The sequence below is a fragment of the Apodemus sylvaticus genome, chromosome 2 (assembly GCF_947179515.1).
Source record: "Apodemus sylvaticus chromosome 2, mApoSyl1.1, whole genome shotgun sequence".
NCBI classification, from domain to species: Eukaryota; Metazoa; Chordata; class Mammalia; order Rodentia; family Muridae; genus Apodemus; species Apodemus sylvaticus.
In genome coordinates this window covers 66,267,911-66,286,922 of record NC_067473.1, presented here as the reverse complement: position 1 = coordinate 66,286,922, position 19,012 = coordinate 66,267,911, and the positions used below count along the sequence as shown (strand labels likewise).

Genomic DNA, 19,012 nt, shown 5'->3' with positions numbered 1-19,012 from the left:
CCACTCCTGGGCATATACCCAGAAGACTCCCCACCATGTAATAAGGATACATGTTCTACTATGTTCATAGCAGCCCTATTTGTAATTGCCAGATGCTGGAAAGAACCCAGGTATCCCTCAACAGAAGAGTGGATGCAAAAAATGTGGTATATCTACACAATGGAGTACTATTCAGCCATTAGAAACAATGAATTCATGAAATTCTTAGGCAAATGGATGGAGCTAGAGAATATCATACTAAGTGAGGTAACCCAGACTCAAAAGGTGAATCATGGTATGCACTCACTAATAAGTTGATATTAACCTAGAAAACTGGAATACCCAAAACATAATCCACACATCAAATGAGGTACAAGAAGAAAGGAGGAGTGTCCCCTGGTTCTGGAAAGACTCAGTGAAACAGTATTCAGCAAAACCAGAACAGGGAAGTGGGAAGGGGTGGGTGGGAGGACAGGGGAAGAGAAGGGGGCTTGCGGGACTTTCGGGGAGTGGGGGGGCTAGAAAAGGGGAAATCATTTGAATGTAAATAAATTATATCGAATAATTAAAAAAAAAAAAAAAGAAAATTGGAAATATTTTGACCTGAAAACCCAGCTGAACCACCACTTAAAATATACACAAAAGATTCTTCATATAACAAGGATACATGCTTCTCTATAATCAAAACAGTGTTATTTATAATAGTCAGAAGCTCAAAACAACCCAGATGTCCCTCATTTGAAGAACTGATACAGAAAATGTGGTACATTTACACAATGAAATACTACTCAGCTATTAAAAATGGCAACTTCACAACTTTGTAGGCAAATTGATGGATCTAAAAATTATCATCCTGAGTGAGGAAACCCAGACACAAAATGACATATATGGTATGTATTTACTGATAAGTGGATATTAGCCCAAAAGCTCAGAATGTCCAGAATACAACTTACAGACCATATGAAGCTTCACAAGAAAGAGGGGCTTTGCAGCCCTGTAGGAAAAACCAGATGCCCCAGGATTCCCAGGGACTAAGCAATCAACCAAGGGATACACATGGTTCCAGTCAAGAGTTGCACAGGAATGCCTTGTCGGGCATCAGTGGGAGGAGAGGTCCTTGGTCCTATGAAGACCCAATAGATGCCCCAGCACGGGGAAATCAAGAGGAGGTAGGTGGGAGTTGGTTGGGTGGAGGGGTATATTCTTGGAGGCAGGGGGTGGGAGGATGGGTTGGGGTTTTTCTGGGAGGGGGGAAACTGGGAAAGGGAACTTCATAACATTTGAAATGTAAATGAAGAATATATTGAAGAAAAAATATTTAACACAAATAAAGAAAATCTGCAAAAGTGTTACAAAAAAAGGAAAGAAGGAAGGAAGGAAGGAAGGAAGGAAGGAAGGAAGAAAGAAAGAAAGAAAGAAAGAAAGAAAGAAAGAAAGAAAGAAAGAAAGAAAGAAAGAAAGAAAGAAAGAAAGAAAGAAAGACAGCGAGAGAAAGAAAGAAAGAAAGCCCCAAAGTGTGGATACTTCAATCCCATTTAGAAGGGATAGCAAAATAATCATGGGAGGCAGAGGGAAAGAGGGACCAGGTTTGGAGAGATTAGAGGGAAAGAGGGGTCAGGACCAGATAAGAGACAGGAGAGAGACAGGAGAATTAATAGAAATAATTTGTTTTAGGGGGTGGGGAACAAGGGAAACCACTAGAAAGTCCAAGACACCAGGGATCCAAGAGGTTCCCAGGACCAAATGGAGATGACTTAAGCTGAAGTGCCTAAAAAGGGAAGATAAAACCTGTAGAGCCCATCTCCAGTAGAAAGTCATGGCTACCCACCCATCTCAATATTTTTAACCCAGAATTGTTCCTGTCCAAAGGAAAGACAGGGACAAAAAATGGAGCAAAGACTGAAGGAATGGCCATCCAGAAACCAGCTTACCTTGGGATCCTTCCTATCTGCAGACACCAAACACCTACACAATTGCTGATGCCAAGAAGCACTTGCTGAAAGGAGCCTGGCCTGGTTGTTCTTTCTTTTTGTTTTGTTTTTGAGAAAGGGCTTCTCTGTATAGCCTTCGATGTCCTGGAACTCATTCTGCAGACCAGGCTGGCCTCGAACTCAAAAATCTGCTTGCCTCTGCCTCTCAAGTGCTGGGATCAAAGGCGTGCTCTACCACTTCCCGGCTCAATATGACTGTTCTTTGAGAGCTTCTGCCAGCACCTAAGACAGATGGAGATACTCACACACAACCGTTGGACTGAGCCCAGGGACTCCAATGGAAGAGTTAGGGGAAGGACTGAAGGAGCTAAAGGGGATTATAATCCCACAGGACAAAACAATATCAACTAACAGGACTCTACAGAGCTCCCTGGGACTAAACCACCAACAAAAGAGTATACATGGGTGGGTCCATGGCTACATATGTAGCAGAAGACTGTCTTATCTGGAATCAATGGGAAGGGAGGTGCTTGGTCCTGTAGAAGCTTGTTGTCCCAGTATAGGGGTGGGGGAGGGGTAACCTGGAAGTGGGTGGGTAACTGAAAGAGTACCCTCTTAGAGGCCAATTGGAGGGAGGGATGAAGAGTGGGGTTTGTGAGGGGGAGACTGGGAAGGGGGAAACATTTGAAATGTAAATAAATAGAATAATTAATGAAAAGTGAAAAGAGAGAAAAAAATATTTAGACTCAGCTTCAGTCTACTTAATTGATCTTATTGTTCCTGGTACAGCAGTAAGGCATTACATCATTACTGTACTGCATGACAGAGCAAATTGCTCATATCACAGCAGCTAAGAAGTAAACAGAAAGACGATGCATGGGGTCCAGATACACCTTCAAGGATACTTCCCTATTTAACTGAAGACATCTAGTTAGGCCCTATCTTGTAAAGGTACCCTCACCTCCAAGAAGGTGATATCATATGACTTCCAAGACTAGACCTGTAGAGTATTGCAGTATCCACTGATGTTCTCCTAGAATTTAGCGGCCATGGACACTAGCACAGGTAGCCTGCTGGATGTGATAACATGTGCTTCAGCCAAAAGTCTCAATAGTCACATGTGAGAAAGACCATCTAGGAATGGCCAGCTTTGGGTCAACCTGTTATATGAAAACAAATACTTCAATGAACCAAGCTTATACACCAGCTATAGTCAATGGAACAATTCATGGAAAAGAAAGCCCATACACAAATGTTTAGTATCAAAGTTGTAGATTAGTATTGAAGCTGTAGAAATAGATGGCTCAGTAATTAAGACCTCTGTCTGTTCTTTCAGACAACTTAGGTCCAATTCTCAGCATTCAAATTGAAGGTTTATAGTCACCTATTTAAGTCCAGTTCTACGATATCCAACACCCTCTTCTGACCTCTATAAGTAGGCAAAATACCCAAACATAAAAGTGTTGATAATTATTTATTATCAGAAATAAAGAACTAGTGTAACATCATACATTCTGGTCAATATTCCTTGTGTTCTTCTAAAGAGTTCACAAAAAATGACCATAAAATTTGTCCCATTGCTTTGTTTTCTGCTCTTCCAAGTGGGAAAATTATTGTCTTTATTATTTTAAACCACACAGAACTTGTCTGAAAATTAAATAGACCAAGCAGTATTAAATATTTGATATTTGTGCTAATAAGAAAGTTAATTTATGTAATGCTTATATATAGTTCTCTTATTTCTTTTTTTATGATGAAATAAAGACATGAAATTCCTTGTCCCTGGTCCTGTGTTAAAGAGACTGGTTTAATAATGGGGCTCGATCCAATAGGGTGCTGACAAAATTGATTTTATTCTTTCATGCAACTGTTCCTGCAGAACCTGCTCTGTCAGCTTGTTCGTCACTCTGGCTGAAATTTCAGGCCAGTCCAGTAGCTTTCCCAGGTACTTTAGGCAATTGGCATGCTCCAGAATTTCACAAGTAATAAAAAAGGCGTTTAAATCTACTATCTAAACTCTAGATTGTCATCTCCTTCAAAATTGTTTTTCTTCTGTTCATACTCATCTCAGGTGTGGAGACCATAGTGAGAAATGCAAGTCATACTCAACATCTCCTTTATCCACATGTTTTATAACTTAGATCAGTTGTTTTGGTTCCAGATAGAACAGGTTTTATATTTAATATGATGCAAGAGTTGTTTGAAAGACAGTAAATGTCCACAAGTTCTCTACATTCTGTGGGATGTTTCTCTTAGGTTTTTGGAGCTACATTCCCTAGAAATCTATAGCCAAGACTTGTGACTTGGATCTTGTTTTCCTGGACTACCGTTAATTTCCCTATTAATGTTTTGTTTATGGTTGTATGCCCAAACCTTTACGGCCTCACCCTTTCTCTGCTGGGAAGCTCTCAGCTGATATCTGAATGGAGTGCATAGCCATCTCTTTTTCATAGACCCCACAGAGCACAAAAAGAACACAAAATGTGTATCTAAGAAAGTGTAACTTAAATCTAATATGGTATTTGTGAAGTAACATTTCAAGTAGGTGCCCAGCACGCTTATGGTTTTCAAGTATGAATCATGTGTTTCTTGCAATGTCAAGTTCTCTGAGCCTTCTCATTTGGCTTAAAATGAGTCAGAATGGTTTATGGTGAGGAAAAGGAAAAACTACAGTATCCTCAAATTCTTCATACAGAAGTCCACAGTTGCTGATTTCTAACTTTCAGTGAGTTCTTATTTTGCATCCTATAGAGAAACAATACAAATCAAGATTTTACAGGAAAGGTTCATAGTCTCTCGTGCTCTTCTGTAAAGGTGGTCTTGCTTTGACCTTGGAGACTCTGGTACACCACGAACAAGCACAGGTGGGTGAAGATGTCTATGATTTGTTGGTTGTCTATAATATGCCAGATAATGAACAAAACATACATTTTCCAACCCTGTGTCAATCATATTAAAGAAAACATGTTTATTGTTTAACAGATGAAGAAATTAGAAGTAGAAAAATGAGAATTTCTCAAATTGTCTGCACTTAAAATTCTTGCTCATTTCATTAAATCTGCTAAATGTTTACAGATTATGAATGTACACACACTCATATATATCTATACCTGCTCATTAATAAAGAATTGTAGAGCCAAAACTAACACAGAAGTGTAGAAAAGGTTAGATGATGGGGAAGATATAACCACAAGAGATGTCCCTGGTTTAATCTGCTATAGAGAATGGAAGCAGGGGGGGGAAAGAATAAATCAATCTCAAAATAATTCTGGGGAAAACCTCTCTCTCTCTCTCTCTCTCTTTCTCTCTCTCTCCTCCACTCTTCCGTGTGTGTGTGTGTGTGTGTGTGTGTGTGTGTGTGTGTGTGTGTTTACAGGGACCTAACAAAGTGAGAATGGATGTGGTGTATCATATCTGTAATCTCAGCACCAGGGGTGATAATGAGTTTAGGGATAGTTTGGCAACATACTTGAGACCATTTCTCAAAAATAAAACACCTCTTCCTATCACTCTCCACCACCCTCCCAAGTATGGAGAGATTAAAGAAAAGGTAGAATAAATGTAATAGCTCCTAGAGTTGAAGATATGACTGGAATTCTCAGTTTCTTTAAAAACATTTTAAAAAATTTTTGGTTGTAGCTAAATAAATGTAACCTAAACAAATGCATCTACATTTCTGGGCAACCATCAGCACCATTTGTTTGCAGACATTATTCATTTGTTCAAGTCTAAACTTGCCCCTCATTAAATACTAAATCTCATTCTCTCCTTCCCCTAGACACTGGAAGCAACTGTCTGCCTTTTGTTTTTGTGAATTTGTCTATTTCAAGTGTGTTGTTTAAGTGGAACCAAAAAGTAGTTATACATTTGTGACTGAATTCTATTACTTATAATACTTAAGCATTTAATACGTTTGTACAGAACTGTTCAGCTTTATCATTGTTTGTTGAACCACTGATTTGCCATTGGCTGTTAGGGGCTTATATTTTAGAAAGCCATGAACAGCACTGCTCTTCCTAACATTATAATGAAGCCTAAGGACCATTAACTGTCACTTCTTTAACACCAGAAAAAAGATCTCCTGGTCTGTGCCAACTGTGCGTAGGTAATAAGTACTGGCACGGAAAACAACCTGACCTTAGAAATCAGGTCAGGCACAAGTGTGATTTTTGATTCCCAACAGACCGGGCACAGTTTGTAGTTTTCTATACAGTTTTCTATACAGACTCCAACTAAGATTAGATGCCTTCTTACAAAGGCTAATTTTCTTGCTACCATTATCAATTTTACTGCATTTCTAATTTACTTATTTAGAAGCCCCCCTTTTTTAAACAAGGTCTTATTTTTATGGACCAGGATGATCTAGAACTTATTCACACCTCAAACTTATAATACTCCTTCCTGTTTCAGCCCCCTAATTGCTGGAGATTACTGACATATGTGACCAAAACTGGTTTCTATTTCTATTTGTTGTAATACTTCTCACTGATCAGTTAGTAGTTAATCTAAGCCTAGATTTCCAGTTACTTCTGTGATTTTTCTCTAAAGGGTTTTCATCTCTTGCCATCTTTGTTGAGGGTTCACTCTGAGCTATCACTATCAGGATTAACACATTATCAGTATGCATGGTCTAGATATGAAAGTCAAAATACAGCCAACAAAGGCAACAATAAGCAAATGGAATAATATCAAAAAGTGTTTCTGTTATTGCTAAGAATTGTTTTTGCAATCCTGGGCTTTTGTCTTTCCATATAAAATTGAGAATTCATCTTTCCATATCTTTGAAGAATTTTGTTGGAATTTTGATGGGGATTGCATTGAATCTGTAGATTGTTTTTAGTAAGATGGCCATTTTTATTTACTATGCTAATCCTACCAATCCATGAGCATGGGAAATCAATCCACTTTCTGAAGTCTTTTTCAATTTCTTTCATGAAAGACTTGAAGTTACTATCATATAGATTTTTCACTTGGTTGGTTAAAGTTACCACAAGATATTTTATATTATTTATAACTATTGTAAAGGATGCTGCTGCCCTGTTTTCTTCTTGACTCCTTTATCATTTGTTTAAAGGAAGTCTACTGATTTGTTTGCATTAATTTTATATCCAGCCATTTTGCTGAAGTTGTTTATCAGCTGTAGAAGTTCTCTGGTAGAATTTTTGGAGTGGTTTATGTATGCTATCATATCATCTGCAAATGGTGATACCATGACTCCTTTGCCAATTTGTACCCCTTTGATCTCTTTTTTTTTTTTTGACTTATTGTTCTAGCTAGAAAGTAGCAAGTACTCTATTGAATAGATGCTGGGAGAGTTGGCATTCTTTTCTTTTCCTGGTTTCTAGTTGGATTGCTTCAAGTATCTCTCCATTTAATTTAATGTTGGTTGTTGGTTTGCTTTATATTACTTTTATTATGTTTAGGTATATGCCTTGAATTCCTGATCTATACAATACTTTTAACACGAAAGGATGTTGTATTATTTCATCAAATTATTTCTCAGAATGTAATGAGATAATCATGTTTTTTTCTTTGAATTTGTTTATATATTAGATTTCATTAATGGATTTTTCTATATTGAACTATCCCTGAATCTCTGGAATGAAGCCTACTTGATTGTGGTGAATGATGGTTTTGATGTGCTTTTTGATTTTGCTTTCCAGAATTTTATTGAATATTTTTGCATCGATATTCATAAATAAAATAGGTCCAAGTTTCTCATTTTTGTTGGGCCCTAATGTGGTTTAGATATCAGAGCAATTGTGGATTTATAGAATGAATTAGGTTGTATGCCTTCTGTTTTTATTTTATGAAATTGTTTGAGGAGTATGGTAATAGCTCTTCTTTGATGTCTGATAGAATTTTGCACTAAAGCCATCTGGCTCTAGGCTTTTTTGGGGATTGGAGGATTTTAATGATTTCTTCTATTTCCTTAAGGGATATGGGCATGAATAGATAGTTTACCTGTTCTTAATTTAACTTTGGTACATGATATCTGTCTAGAAAATGAAAATAGATACATATTTGTTACCTTGCAGCCAGCGCAAGTCTAAGTGGAGCAAGGACCTCAACATAAAACCAGATGCACTGAATCTAATAGAAGAGAAAGTGAAAAAGAGCCTCAAACTAATTGGCACAGGGGAAACTTTCCTAAACAGAACTCCAATAGCTCAGGCTCTAAGATCAAGAATTGATAAATGGGACCTCATAAACTGGAAAGCTTCTGTAAAAAAAAAAAAAAAAAAGCACATATCTGACTGAGGGCGAATCACCAAAATGTATAAAGAACTCAAGAAGCTAACCTCTACAAAAACCAAATAACCCAATCAAAAAAATGGAGAGTAGAACTAAACAGAGAAATCACAACAGAGGAATCTAAATGGCCAAGAAAGACTTACAGAAATATTCAAAGCCTTTAGTCATCAGAGAAATGAAAATCAAAATGGCCATGAGATTCCACCTTACACCAATCACAGTGGCTAAGATCAAAACTTAGGTGACAGCACATGTTGGTGAGAATGTGGAGAAAGAGGAACACTCCTTCATTGCTGGTGGGATTACAAACTGGTGCAACAACTCTGGAAATCAATCTGGAAGTTCCTCAGAAAGTTGGAAATAGATCCACCTGAAGATCCAGTTATACCACTCTTGAGCACATACCCAAAAGATGCCCAACCATGCCACAGGAACACTATGTTCATAGTGGCCTTATTTGTGATAGCCAGAATCTGGAAACAGCCCAGGTGTCCCATACGGAAGAACGGGTACAGAAAATGTGGTTCATTTATACAATGGAATACTACTATACTTGATAGTTCTACTATTAAGAACAAGGAGATCATGAGTTTTGTAGACAAATGGATGGATCTCGAAAATATCATCCTGAGTGATATAACTCAGACCCAACATGTTATGCATGTTATATACTCACTAATAAGTAAATATTAGCCAAAAAAAGTACAGAATACCCAGGATACAATCCACAGAACTTAAGAAGGTTAAGAAGCCGAAGGGATGTTTCAATCCCACTTGGGAGGGAAGAAAAGCAATCATGGGACAGGCAGAGGGAGAGAGGGACCTGGGTAGGAGAGAGGATAGGGAACATGATCAGGTATTGGGGGAGGGGGGGAAACAGGAGTGAATCCTTGAGATTCAGCAGAAAGAATAAAAGCATGCAGGAGATGAGGAGATGCTCTGGAATGTACCAGAGACCTGGGAGATGAGAGATGCTCAGGACTCAAAGGGAATGACCTTAGCTAAAATGCTCACGAGAGAGGAGAGGCAACTTGAAGAATCCAGTTTCTGTAGAAAGACAGAGTATCAAGAGGAAAGATGGGGTTTCCATTCTCCAGTCAAAAACTCTGACCCAAAATTGTTTCTGTCTAAAAGAACTGCAGGGGAAAAAATGGAGAAGAGCCTGCACAAAAGGAGATCCATTGACAGGCCCAAATTGGGATGGAGCTCAAGGAGAGGCTCCAAGGCCTGACACTATTACTGATGCTATGGTGTGCTTACAGATAGGAGTCTAGCATGGCTTCCCTCCAAGAGGCCTAATAAGCAGCTGAATAAGTCAGATGCAGATACTTACACTCAACCAACAGACAGAAGCTGGAGACCCCTGTGTTTGAATTAGGGAAAGGCTGGGAGAAGCTGAGGAAGTGAGCAACCCCATAAAAAGACTACCAGGTCTCAATTAACCTGCATCCCAGAGGTCTCTCAGACAATGAGCCACCAGCCAGGCAGCACACTCTCTCTGATATGAAGCCTCTGATACATATACAGCAGAAGATTGCCTGGTCTGGCCTCAGTGAGAGAAGATACTCCTAACCCTGGGGAGACAGGAGAGGAAGAATGGAATGAGGAACTGTCGGAAGGCAGACCTTGAAGGGGATAATGACTGTACTCTAAAAAAAAAAAGATAAAAGATAATTTAAAAAATTCTGTACAGTCAATAGAATAATCTGCAAAATAAAGAAACAAGTCAATATATCTTATGCCAACTTAAAATCCACAACACCTGGGGAACACTCCCAAGAAGTAAATACTAACAAACCACATATCCCAATTAAAAGTGGGCAAATAGTTAGAAAAGGTATTTCTAAACTATGACATATAAATGACCATAAATGCTCAACATTCCTAGTCATCAGAAAAATGCAAATTAAAATCAATGACTTATCATTTCACATCTATTAGAATAACTACCATCAGAAATATAAAAAATGATTGAGTTAGGTATGGTTTGCCATGCAAACATGAGGACCTAAGTTTATTTCTAGAATCCTCAAACAAACAACCACAATAGCAACACACTCCAGACCCAGATATGGTAACACATTCTTAGCATTCCAGCATTGGTGAGGCAGAGATAGCAAGATTCCTACAGCTCAGTGACCAACTGGTCTATCCTGTATGGCAAGATACAAACAAACAAAAGGCAAAAAAAAAAACCAAAACACCAAAATATCTTAAAAATTTGATAGAAACTTTGTTGCAAGAGAATGAATTGGCAGAAATGTGAGGGAGATTAAAGAGGATAGGTAGGTGACCATGACTAGAGTTTGTTATACACCCATATGAAATTAACAAAGAATAAATTAATTAAAAGAGAGAAAAACAGTGACAAATCAAGAAATAAACAATCCCTAAACCAAGAATTCAAGGTATTTGGTTCTGAACAATGTCTTGAGATACTAGTCTCAAGACAAAGTTTGGAGAAAAGTTAACCAAATCCAAGGATATCTGAGGAAGTCACATTGAAATCTATGACCTTATAAGCTAATTAAAATCCTGGAGAGTTTCCCCCAAAATAATCTAATTAAAAATCATAATTAGCTGGGCAGTGGTGGTGCATGCCTTTAATCCCAGAATTTGGGATTAGGATTTCTGAGTTCAAGGCCAGAGTGGTCTACAGAATGAGTTCCAGGACAGCCAGACCTACACAGAGAAACCTTGTCTCAAAAAAAATCATAATTAAGAGTTTGAGCAGAGGTTTCATATCATACATAGGTAGATAATATTAGTCCCAGAGGATGCGCAGAGTTATTGAATAAAGGTTCCAAGGCCAGGTATGGTATATGTTCCTAGGACCATAGTTTACCAGTAAATAACTTCTTGGTTTACTCCCTAAACTACATAACTTATATTCATTCCTCTTGGCTGTCAACCAGAAGTGGATACTAAGACTGTGTTACTAATTGAAGAATGCAGATAAACCATACTGGAATGGACCAGGAGTCTTACTGACTATATCTAGTTTTTACAGTGATATTAGTCACTATGCAGACAGTGGAGAGAGAAAACCCAGGGGTAATATTCCCAAACTTTGGACTTTGCATGCTTTGCCTACAAATGGAATATTGATATGACAAATTTCTGACTCTCTTGAGGTCTGCTCCACAGGAGGAAGTTCTTGTCTGTTACTGGAGACCTGCTCAAATGGCCATTGTTGTAGAGGTAACAAGCACCAAGGTAGAACCTATTGCTTATGCTTTGCTAAATGGATGTATTCTCTAATGGTCTGCTAAACATATTTATATCCAGAGACTATTGCTACCCTCATTGCTGATCAAAAACTTCTCTCTGCAGTGTACATGGCTACACAAGACACTCAAGAAATAGAGAACAAGAGATTGTTGAGCACTCAGCCTTGAACAAAGCCTCCATACAACTGCCTCCAAGGTTCAGTAAAGATCCTAAAAGAATTCTAGATTCCGGATGATAAGAAGAGGGATCCTGAAATGTTGTCTTATGGCAATGACAAATTTGTGACACTCATGAATTCACAAATCTTGCAATTTACTGGTTCTTTCACCAAGTCTGCAATCCCATAAACATGCAGTTATTGATGGGAGATCAGTCCATGGGATCCAATCCAATCCAGAAGACCTATTGACAGTCTATAGCTGCTGTAGAGGAGAATATTGCCCTCAGTGATGCAACTTCTGTTCATTATGCTCCACTGAATACATTCACACCCATGGCCACAGGGATGACCCTGGTTATGCCCAATGGACCACAGAACAAACAAACAAACAAACAAAAGGAAAAAAACCACAAAATTGTGATAGGAACTTGGTTGGAAGAGAATGAATTGGCAGAGATGTGAGGGAGATTAAAGAGGATAGGTGGGTAACTGTGACTAGAGTTTGTTGTACGCCCATATGAAATTAATGAAGAATAAATTAATTAAAAGAGAGAAGAACAGAGACAAATCAAGAAAAAAATAATCTCCAACCAAGAATTCAAGGTATTTGATTCTGAACAATGACATCTGATATTGACCTCTGGCATACACACATGCACCTGTACACACATACATGCATATTTGATTGGCACACAAACACAGATATACAAAAAGATGAAAGATGAAAATGTTAGTGAGAATGTGCAGAAACACTTGTATATTGTTGGTTAAGTTGCAAATCAGTACAACTATTATGAAAAACAGCTTAAAGGATCCTCCAAATACTGTAAATAAATAAATAAATAAATAAATAAATATAAATAAATAAGCAAGCAAGCAAGCTTTTAAGCAACCCAGCAATTCCTCAAATGAATATATTTATAGGAACTTAAAGCAGGATATCAAAGAAAGGTCTGCACCCCCATGTTCAGTGCAGTATCATTCTCAATAGTTGAGATATTGAATGAATGCTATATTTGATCTAAAATGTGCTATGTTTAATTCCAAAGAATACTATTAGCCTTGAAAAAGAAAGAAATCTTGTTCTTTAGGAAAATATGGGTGAACTTGCAGAATTATGCTAAGCAAAATAACTGAGACAGAAAATGACAAACCGTCTATAATTGGGACAAAATAAAGGCACAAAAAGAAGAAAACGGAGTGATAACTGCTAGAGAATGGGGTAGAAAATAGGAAACTTTGGAAAAGTAGGTATTTTTCCACAGAGATCAAATGTTGGGGAAATTGAAAAATAAGAGTAAGAGTGTGCTGCAGTGTGTAATATAGTGACTCTATCTTAGTTTTCTAGAAGTAAGAATCTAAGTGCATGCAAAGGAAACTGCAATGGAACTCCAAAGTGATCATGTTCCACGTTAGGGTGTGGCTGAGACATGTGCAAAGGCAAAATAGAGAGAATAAAGACAAATTTCCAAAGCAAAGCAGGAAATCAATAGCCCCATCAAAGGTCAACATTAAAATATTGCTGAGGAGACGGCTCAGTAGTTAATAACAATGTGTTATATCGTTGAAGATTGTCAACGTTTTATTCATGTTCACCTCAAAAGATGAAAAATGCATTAGGTACTATATATGTTAATCTTTCTGATTTAACTATTTCAGTGTACAAATATCTCTAAACATTTTATTAACAATAGATATATACAATGTTAATAGTTGGCAACTCTCAAATCTCATCATAGGGGTCATCCACCCACCTCAAAAATTTTAAGCCAGAATCGCTCCTGTCTAAAGGAAATAAAGGGACAAAGAGTAGAGCAGAGACTAAAGGAAAGGACATCTAGAAACTGTCAAATCTAGGGATTCATCCCATATGCAGCCACCAAACGTAGACACTATTGCTGAAGCCAAGAAGTGCTTGCTGACAGGAGCCTTAAATAGCTGTCTCCTGCAAGGTTCTGCTAGAGCCTAACCAATACAGATGTGGATGCTTGCAAACAACTATTGGATTGAGTGTGGAGACCCCAATGGAGGAGTTAGGGGAAGTACTGAAGGAACTGAAGGGGTTTACAACCAACAATATCAACCAACCAGACTCCTCAGAGCTCCCAAGGACTAAATCACAAACCAAAAAGTACACATGGAGGAGCCACGGCTCCAGCTGCATATGTAGCAGAGGACTGCCTAATCTGACATCAATGTGAGGGGAAGCCCTTGGTCCTGTGAAGATTCAGTGCCCCAGCATAGGGGAATACTAGAGTGGTGAGGTGGGAGTGAGGGGGGAGCACCCTTATTGAAGCAGAGAGAGGGGACGGGATAGGGGGTTTATGGAGAGAAAACCAGTAAGGGAGATGACAGTGGAAATCTAAATAAATCAAATAACCAATAAAAAAGAACTTTCCTTTTGTAGTGGATGATGATTATCATAGAAACCCACAAGTGTTCATAGGAGACTACAGAGTTCTGAGCCCTAAATGGGAAATCCATATTTCATGCCATGCTCCCAGGACACTGAGATCATTGCAGAAAAGGAGGTAGAACCACAGTAAGAGCCAGAGACAGCAACTAACCTCATGGAAACAGCATTTTCCAGACAAGATGGAGCAGCTATATATATGAATTCACAGTCATTGTGGCAACTTGGTTAAGATTTGTGTAAGCTCAAGACAGATAAAATGCCAGTATGACATGTGGAAGTAAGCACAACGTTCCACTCCTCACTGAGGAGATACAGGTTTTCAATAAGAGGAGTATGATAGTACAGATTCAGTAATTAGCCAGTATCCTTTCACCTTGCCCGTTTACTATACTACACTTCTGGTCCATTGATCTTGCACTTGGCCTTGTTAGCTGTCATGATGTAACATTATTACATGCTTAGATGTAACATTTTTACATGCTTTGTTTTAAGTCTTTACCACGGTGATTCTTTTTTCCCCTCAATTTGCCAAGTTGTGACTGTTTATTAACTGACCAGATTACAAAAATACCATGGGCAACACCTTAGTTCATCTGTCTTTATGGGAGGCATGACCTACTAATCCTCAGCTCCATATCTCAGAAGCTTTGCCCAGAAAGGCATGTGTGAGATCAGCCCATATGAGCTGTTGTCTTGGATTTTACAATAAGACTCATAGAACACAACAGAGCTCAGAAAAGCATGAGTTAATACACAGAGCTTAGAACATGTGAATGAATGCTTATCTTATACCACTGAACAATGTTTTTTTTTTTCAAATCATTATTGTCAGGGTTAACTAAGACAGGGTTTGGCAAAGACTTATGTAAATTCTTGTTGAGAGAATCATGCTAAGTTGACAAAAATTATTAGAATTGCATGTATCCAGAGTACTGTCTTAGCTATTGGATTGAGAAAGAAAGAGTGGTAATATGGATTAAAATATAAAATAGGACAAGGATCTTCCTTACCATATTTGTCTCTGTACATACTTCAGATTTTCACCTTTTAAGAATTACCTTTAATGTTTTGCCATATCAAAGAATAAACTTCCTTCAATGGAATACCCATCAAAATCCCAACTCAATTCTTCAAGAGCAATTATCAAATTCATCTGGAATAACAAAAAACCCAGGATAGCTAAAACTATTCTCAGCAACAAAAGAAATTCTGGGGGAATCAGTATCCCTGACCTCAAGCAATACTACAGAGCAATAGTGTCAAAAACTGCATGGTATTGGTACAGTGACAGGCAGGAGGATCAATGGAACAGGATTGAAGATCCAGAAATGAACCCACACACCTATGGCCACTTAATCCTCGACAAAGGGGCTGAAAACATCCAGTGGAAAAAAGATAGCCTTTTCAACAAATGGTGCTGGTTCAACTGGAGGTCAGCATGCAGAAGAATGCGAATTGATCCATCCTTGTCTCCTTGTACTAAGCTCAAATCCAAATGGATCAAGGACCTCCACATAAAGCCAGACACTCTGAAGCTAATAGAAAAGAAACTGGGGAAGACCCTTGAGGACATCGGTACAGGGAGAAAGTTTCTGAACAGAACACCAATAGCGTATGCTCTAAGATCAAGAATTGACAAATGGGACCTCATAAAATTACAAAGTTTCTGTAAGGCAAAGGACACCATCAAAAGGACAAATCGGCAACCAACAAATTGGGAAAAGATCTTCACCAACCCTACATCAGATAAAGGGCTAATATCCAATATATATAAAGAACTCAAGAAGTTAGACTCCAGAAAACCAAACAACCCTATTAAAAAATGGGGTACAAAGTTAAACAAAGAATTCTCACCTGAAGAACTTCGGATGGCAGAGAAGCATCTTAAAAAATGCTCAACTTCATTAGTCATTAGGAAAATGCAAATCAAAACAACCCTGAGATTTCACCTTACACCAGTCAGAATGGCTAAGATTAAAAATTCAGGAGACAGCAGGTGTTGTAGAGGATGTGGAGAAACACTCCTCCACTGCTGGTGGGGGTGCAAATTGGTACAACCACTCTGGAAATCAGTCTGGTGGTTCCTCCGAAAACTGGGCACCTCACTTCCAGGAGATCCTGCTATACCACTCCTGGGCATATACCCAGAGGATTCCCCACCATGTAATAAGGATACATGCTCTACTATGTTCATAGCAGCCCTATTTATAATTGCCAGATGCTGGAAAGAACCCAGGTATCCCTCAACAGAAGAGTGGATACAAAAAATGTGGTATATCTACACAATGGAGTACTATTCAGCCATTAGAAACAATGAATTCATGAAATTCTTAGGCAAATGGATGGAGCTAGAGAACATCATACTAAGTGAGGTAACCCAGACTCAAAAGGTGAATCATGGTATGCACTCACTAATAAGTGGATATTAACCTAGATAACTGGAATACCCAAAACATAATCCACACATCAAATGAGGTACAAGAAGAACGGATGAGTGGCCCCTTGTTCTGGAAAGACTCAGTGAAGCAGTATTTGGCAAAACCAGAACGGGGAAGTGGGAAGGGGTGGGTGGGAGGACAGGGGGAGAGAAGGGGGCTTATGGGACTTTCGGGGAGTGGGGGTCTAGAAAAGGTGAAATCATTTGAAATGTAAATAAAAAATATATCGAATTAAAAAAAAGAATAAACTTCCATTCTTTCCCTTTATTTGTCTATCTGTCTGTCTCTCTTTCTCTCTGTCATATATATATGGACACATATATAGATACAGATATATAGATAGATATGAACATAGTCTTTAGAAAATAAAACTGAATGTTCATAAATATATTATGTACTATATAAGCATGTGTGTATATACACATATATGCCCACATTTTATACACACATATATGTATGGGTGGGGTTGAGGAAGGGGCAGAAACTCACTAGATGAGCCTAGATTTTAACTCATAATTTTCCTGTCTTCATTATCTGAGCTCTGGTATTAGAGTTGCTCATGTGCTATCAAATCTGGTTCATTATATTTTAAATGAAATTGCTCATTTAATCGAATATGGATGCCTAAATGTAATATTACTCTAATAATGTATTTCTAAAAGAAAATGCTTGTGAAAATTAAAATATTTCAAATTCTCCAGCTAAATGATTTCACACAATACTTTCTGCCAGCCAGGCATAATATCTTATCTACATAATGAGACCCTGGTTTCAAAGCAAATATATAAACACACACACACAGAAACACACCCAAACACACACACACATGCATACACACACACACACACAAATACACAGACAGACAGACAGAAAGAGACAGAGACTGAGATAGAAAAAGAGAGAGAGAGCCGAGAGTCAGAGATTAGGATATTCAATTTATCTTCTTGAATATTCAGTTTTATCTTCAGCAAACAGTGCCTTTTCTGTTGACCCATAATAAGCTACAGTATACAGTAGAGTTTCAAAAGTGAAGGACAATTATGTACATACTGTGGCACTCATGAGCACACACCAGTGGAGATTCTGAGATCATCTAAATACATTGATAATTGAGAAGCTATTCACAAAGGTATAATAGACCTGACTCTGAATGGACTGTAATTAGTCCTTATGTCTCTAGCAGAGCTGAGGACTTTGGCAAGAAGACAAGGGGACCCAGTTCCCTTTGGGCAGGTTTAGAACTTCCTATTTATTCCTCAATGGAGGGCATACTTGATAACTAGAAATCACATTTGAGATTAAGAAACAAAAGATGGAACTTACCAGCCTGGCACTCTCAAGGACTTTCCAAGGCCATGTGCAGAGCGACTAGAGGGAAGTTGACTGACTTGGCCAACAACGCCCCCTTGAGCGAACTAACCTATGCCTGAAGAGATCCTTTGTCTCGTATTCCACCAATCACAGTCCCCAACTAGCCCTGTTACTGGAGACCGCCCTCTGTAAAGTATAAATAGTGTGTGCTTTCTTGGTTCAGGGTTGTTGCTGCTGCCTCCCTTGATAGCCACTACCCCACGCGGGGGGCATGGATCAATCAATCAATAAGCCTCATGCTTTTGCAGCTGGAAAAAAAAAAAGAAAAGAAACAAAAGATGACTTTCTGTGCTAGTATAAAGATCTGAGTTCCAGTCCTCAGCACAGCTAGGAGGCTCACTAGAAGTCAATGACCAGCTAGTATTGCTAAACTGATAAGCTCCAAATTCAGTCTCAACAAATGAAGGGGAGGGAAAGAGAGAAAGGCACATGATATTGAGCTTTGGACTTAATACCTATTTCAACACATGTGCAAATACATGTACATATATGAGCATGCACATATACAATACATACAAATAAAAATAAATTGAAGGACATAGATTAGTGTTAGAAAACTTTCCCAGCATGTCCCATGCTCTACGTTAAATCATGAGCATGGAAAACAAAATTTTAGAGAATAACAGATAACCACCTTTACATCCAATTAATACATAAAAACAAAACAAATATTTGACTAAAATATTCACTAAAGCATGTCTAATGCCAAAGAAGTTCAATTGGTAAGGCTTTGGTTCAATTCTCAGACCTGATTAATTGTTGATTTTACAACAATGCAAAACCTTACCATACTTCTATATACCTCCACTTTCATCTGAAAGAAAATCAAGTTTTTAATACCTCTTATCTCTTCCCATAGAACTACTGTGAACATTGATAGGACTATGAGGATGAATGAATTGTTCTACACACTGTTCACCCATGCCATGTACTCTGCGGATGGCTGGCAGTACTTTTATCATAAGTGCTACTTCTGTTAATAGTCTCCAGGAAAAATGATCCTCGAATTAGAATTGATGGTAGACAGGAACTAAAGCCATTGGGCAGCACTCTCTGTGGCGAGAAATAAGACTGCTACATGAGGTGTGTGCTCAGTTCTCTCTTCTCCTGCCCAGCTCCATGAGTGTGTTGGGCATGGCTGTGATGGTGATGACTCACCCATAACAGGACAGGGCAGATAAGGAGGCCTCACTCTGAGCAGCTCCAGGAATCGTGGTTACTTTACCATCCT

The 19,012-nt window shown here is 38.4% G+C and overlaps 1 long non-coding RNA gene across 4 annotated transcripts in view; it reads right to left on the bottom strand.

The window, feature by feature from the left end:
* Positions 1-19,012, bottom strand: part of LOC127678547 (uncharacterized) — a 136,932-nt gene that overhangs the window by 116,202 nt on the left and 1,718 nt on the right. For all 4 annotated transcript variants that reach the window (XR_007976591.1, XR_007976594.1, XR_007976593.1 and 1 more), the window contains exon 2: positions 17,734-18,029. This is a non-coding gene — a long non-coding RNA (uncharacterized LOC127678547). The remainder of the gene's footprint in view (positions 1-17,733; positions 18,030-19,012) is intronic.